This window comes from Medicago sativa, chromosome 6, assembly GCF_051527215.1.
Source record: "Medicago sativa cultivar Bolivia chromosome 6, Bolivia_mono, whole genome shotgun sequence".
In the NCBI taxonomy this organism is placed as follows: domain Eukaryota; kingdom Viridiplantae; phylum Streptophyta; class Magnoliopsida; order Fabales; family Fabaceae; genus Medicago; species Medicago sativa.
The window spans coordinates 36017760-36023392 of record NC_140754.1 but is presented as its reverse complement, the minus strand read 5'-3'; the positions used below and the strand labels follow the sequence as shown (position 1 = coordinate 36023392).

The following is a 5633-nucleotide window of genomic DNA, read 5'->3' as shown; positions in this document are numbered from 1 at the left end:
TGATAGCACTAACATTGAGTTTTTCAAGTTTTTCGGTTAGTGTATCAATTTTAGAAGCAAGGTGGTCATAGTTAGAGACTTCGTACATACCTGCCTCCTTTTTGGAGGATGAAGAACTAATGGTGGCTCTCTCGTCGGTCCATTTGTAATGATTTTGAGCCATGTCTTCAATCATGGCATACGCCTCCGTGTAGTTCTTATTCATAAGTGCTCCACCTGCAGCTGCATCAACAGACATCTTAGTGGTATAAGACAAGCCATTATAAAAAGTGTGGACTATAACCCACTTCTCTAGGCCATGGTGGGGACAAAGTCTTAGCATTTCTTTGAAACGCTCCCACGCATCATAGAGAGATTCCCCATCTTTTTGGTTGAACCGCGTGATTTGGTCTCTAAGTTTAGCGGTTTTAGATGGTGGAAAGAAACGGGCAAGGAATGCTTGCCTCATCTGATCCCATGAAGTAATGGAACCGACTTTGAGGGAATGGAACCAAGCGCTAGCTCTATCCCTTAAGGAAAAGGGAAAGAGATGAAGTCTCACAGCTTCTTGGTTCTCCTTCATGGTTCCACTAATTCGTAGGAAAACAGAGATGTGAAGATTGGGATCCTCAGTGGGGGATCCCGAGAATTGGTTTTGCTGCACCAAGTTAAGTAGGGCAGGCTTAATTTCAAAATTGTCATCCTCAACCGTTGGGTACACAATAATAGCATGTGGCTCAGCCGTAGACGGCGTTGCATACTCTTTGAGAGTGTGATTGGCCATGGCGGTGTTATTTTGTGCCGCTCTCCTTCTTCTATGTAAGAACCTTTCGATCTCGGGTATGAATACCGCTCGATTTCTAGTTCTTCGCATAAAAGGTTGAGAACCCAAGAAGTTAACGATAACAGAAAAATAAAAAGTTAAAAATAAAAAGAAAAGAGAAAGAAGAGAGAATTCTAATCACTAAGAAAAAGTTAATTAAATTAGTTAACTCCCCGGCAACGGCGCCAAAAACTTGATAGGGCCAAACCGCAAGTACACGGCCTATCGAAGTAATAGTAGTAAGTAAGAGTATCGTTCCGCTAGGGAGTTGTTCAACTTAATTAACTTTTAGTGAATGATTAGAGGAGAGAAAGTTAGAAAAAGGGAGTTTTATTGCTGAAGGTAAAAACAATAATAATAAAGGGCCTCGTGATCATTGGTTCATCATAATGACAAATCCTTCACTAGACAAGACCTAAACATCTAATTTCATGGTTTACACACTAATTTCTAAAGACCGGTTTCCCTTAGCCCCTCACCTTTCCGATGAAAGTTCGGTGAGAGTTTACTTCTAGCAACCAAGCCTATTTCGCTGACATGATTACTAGAAGATGCATAGAGGATTGAAACTACTCTTTGTCTCAATAATTGCAAAGACTATTTCACTGTTTTGCAATTATTGTCTATATTCACTTGTTCCAACATCAAGACTCCGCTCTCGCTTTATGAATTGATGTTTGGGATGATGGATTAACGATTATCAAACCCTCCGCTTTCGCTTCCACAGTTTGATAATTGTTAATCCACGTTAAGACGGTGAATCTAGATTAGAAATTAGGGTTTAGGCTTGTTTTGTTTAGGATTGAGTCATTAGACTCCCCAACAATCCCAAGACGAAGAAGTCTACTCACTCATGTTCATCGTAGACATGGGGGAAGAAGAGAGATAAACAGTAAAATAAATTGCAAAGAAAGTAAAAAGGAAATAAAGACTTTTTATTGAAATAATACTTGAAATAAACAAAGTAAAGGGTCCATGTTTATGGTGGAGAGCTACTCTATTTATAGCTTTACAATCGACTTAGAAACTAAGCAACTAAAAGGGTAAAACAGTAAAGCTGCAACAGGGTAACTTGGGCCCGAAGAAAAAGCAGCAAAAGAGGCTTCTGGAGGTGGCACGGCCGTGCCACATGTTGGCACTGGCCGTGCCAAGCTTCTGACTTGGTGGGAACATATTTTTGTTCCATATCTTCGTATTTTCACACTGTATTTGCTCCAGTCCTCTTTCTTTTGCTCCAAGACACCTTCCACTATATATTCATTCCTAAAATAAAATAAAAAGCAATTTAAAGTAAAATATTCTAAAAGGAAATAAAATGCAATAAAATCAAATCAAATCTTATTTAAAACTAAACTAAATAAAGCATTAAAATATACTAATCTATGACTCATCAGAAGTCTAGACGGGTAGGTCCTAGGTCATATAGTGTAAACGAGGAGTTTGCTGAGAGCTATTGAATAAGGACTACACTAGTGGATTTCCTTCTTGGCTTGGTAGCCCTCAGATGTAAGCGTGTTGTGCTGAACTGGGTCAACAAACTTCCTGTGTTCTTTATTTTTTTGCACTTTATTTTCTTGTTTTATTTTCTGTTTATCGCATGATGTTGAAACATTAATCGGAACATCGCAAACATTTAAACATCTGATAGAACCTAATAAAACAAGTACGCTAGAATTTCAATTGGCATCAGAGCAGGCACCCTGCCTGTTTTAGGGTGAGCTCCAGGGAGTTTTATTCTAGCACTATGGACAAGGAAGGTGGATTTGTAAACAGGCCCCCTCTGTTGGATGGATCTAACTATGACTATTGGAAATCACGTATGTGTGCTTTTCTCAAATCCATTGACAACAAAACATGGAAGGCAGTTCTGAGAGGTTGGGAACATCCTGTACAACTTGATGTTGATGGCAACAGGACTGATGTGTTGAAACCAGAAGAAGAATGGAGTGCTGATGAAGATGAATTGGCTCTTGGAAACTCAAAGGCTTTGAATGCTCTGTTTAATGGTGTGAACAAAAATATGTTCAGATTAATCAAGCAATGCACTGTGGCTAAGGATGCTTGGGAGATTCTCAAAACTGCACATGAAGGCACAACTAAGGTAAAAAGTGCTAAAATCCAACTTCTTACCACTAAATTTGAGAATCTGAAAATGTTAGAAGATGAGAGCATTTAGGATTATCATCTAAATGTCCTAGACATTGCAAACTCTTTTGAGTCCCTTGGAGAGAAGTCTCTGAAGAAAAGCTTGTGAGGAAAGGTATTGCTATTGAGATTTGACATGAAGGTCACTGCTATTGAGGAGGCTCAAGACATATCTAGTTTAAAGGTTGATGAGTTGATAGGGTCTCTGCAAAACTTTGAAATAACTGTCAACAGCAAAACTGACAAAAAGGGCAAAGGTATTGCTTTTGCTTCTAGTGTGAATACTGATGATGCACTAGTAGACATTGAAGATGATGGAGACATGGCAGAGTCTCTGGCACTACTTGGGAGACAGTTTAAGAAGATCTTCAAAAGATTTGACAGAAGGTCCAGACCAAATGGGCAGAACATCCGACCCAACATTGACAGTCAATCAAGTAAAGAAAAGATGACAAGACCTGATGAAGCAGACTCTCAATACAAAGGGGTACAATGTCATGAATGTGAAGGATATGGTCATATCAGAATAGAGTGTGCCACTTTTCTTAAGAAACAGAAGAAAAGTCTGGATGTGTCTTGGTCAGATGGGGATGACTTAGATGATGAGGTTAAAGCTGAATCTGCCAATCATGTCTCTGCCTTAGCTGGTAGAATTATGTCAGACACTGAGTCTTGTGAGGAAGAAATGTCTTATGAAGAGCTTGATATGTCCTATCATGACCTAATGGACAAAAACAGTGAACTGACTCAAAAACTTGAAGAGTAGGCAAGGGAGATTGCACAACTGCAGGATGAAAGGTTTGATAATCTGGCCCATATCTCAGAACTCAATGATGAACTATCAAGATTGAACCTACAACTGAACCAGATTAATGAACAGACTGGGATGAAGTCAGCTGAGTCGGTGTTCCAACATTCTGAGGAACATCCCACTAAGAAGAAATCAAAGATATGGGTATGTGATCACTGTAGAGAAAGAGGACACATCAGACCCTACTGCTTAAAACTGAAAGGTGAGTTCATGCATTCTCAGCAGAATTTATCTAGGAATGGATGGAATCACAGAAACGCCAAGGCTGGTCTGATTGCTCATACTTCCCTAAGAGCATCATCTAAAGAAGATTGGTATTTTGATAGTGGCTGCTCAAGACATATGACTGGTGTTGAAACTTATCTGGAGGATGTGAGACCTTATGTAACCAGTTATGTCACATTTGGTGATGGAGCTAAAGGAAAGATTGTGGGAATTGGAAACCTAATAAAACATGGGTTACCAAGACTTGATGATGTGTTTCTAGTCAGAGCACTAACTGCAAACCTAATTAGCATTAGCCAACTGTGTGATCTAGGTTTGAGAGTAAACTTCACCAAACCATAATGTCAGATTTCAGATGAGAAAGGAGAAGTTCTTATGAGAGGTACAAGATCCAAAGACAATTGCTATTTATGGGTATCTCAGGAAGAATCTTTCATCTCAACATGTCTCTTGAGCAAAGAGGAAGAGATCAAACTGTGGCATCAAAGGTTGGGACATTTGCATCTGAAAGGGATGAGGAAGGCCATGACATCTGAAGCCATCAGAGGTTTACCAGATCTGAAGATAGTTGAAGGTAACATATGTGGTGAATGTCAGATTGGAAAACAAACGAGGATGTCTCTTCCAAGGTTGGAACATCAAGCAACCTCTCAAGTTCTTGAACTTCTGCACATGGACTTGATGGGACTTATGCAAGTTGAAAGCATTGGTGGAAAGAGGTATGTTCTTCTAGTTGTAGATGATTTTTCTAGATTCACTTGGGTAAACTTTATTAGAGAAAAATCAGATACCTTTGATGTGTTTAAGGAGTTATGTACACAACTGCAAAGAGAAAAGGGGTGTGGTATCATTAGAATCAGGAGTGATCATGGAACTGAATTTGAGAACTCTAGGTTCAGTGAATTTTGTGCTGAAGAAGGCATTAAACATGAATTTTCATCACCTATAACTCCTCAACAAAATGGTGTGGTGGAAAGAAAGAATAGGACTCTCCAAGAATCAGCAAGAGTCATGCTTCATGCTAAGCACCTACCTTATCGTTTATGGGCTGAAGCTATGAACACAGCTTGCCACATTCACAACAGGGTGACACTAAGGGAAGAAAACCTACTGTTAAATATTTTCATGTGTTTGGCAGTAAATGCTATATTTTGTCTAATAGAGATTATAGAAGGAAAATGGACCCTAAGAGTGATGAAGGAATTTTTCTGGGGTACTCTACTAACAGCAGAGCCTACAGGGTTTACAATTCAAAAACTGAAACTGTGATGTAATCAATCAATGTAGTGATTGATGATGTGCCTAAAGAGAAGGTTCCTGATGTTGATGATGATGTTGCAACACCTACTGGAGAAACAAATGCACCTACTCAAGTGGTCGAGCCTGAACCAGAGAAAGATGAAAATAATGACACTGAACCAGATCAAATGTCCACTATGAAGGGTCCTTCCACACGAGTTCAGAAGAATCATCCACTAGAACTTGTTATTGGGAATCCTGATGAAGGGGTCACTACCAGAAGATCAGTTGTAGTCATTGCCAACTCTTGTTTTGTGTCCAAGATTGAGCCAAAAAACGTCAAAGAAGCTCTGACAGATGAGTTCTGGATTGAAGCAATGCAAGAGGAACTGAATCAGTTCAAAAGAAGTG

General features: G+C 39.4%; 1 non-coding gene across 1 annotated transcript; it reads left to right on the top strand.

Moving 5' to 3' along the window:
• The first annotated feature begins 293 nt into the window (after window positions 1-293).
• On the top strand, window positions 294-400 carry LOC146914831 (small nucleolar RNA R71). The gene has a single exon (XR_015017040.1). It is a non-coding gene; the product is annotated as a small nucleolar RNA R71 (small nucleolar RNA).
• Window positions 401-5633: the final 5233 nt, after the last annotated feature.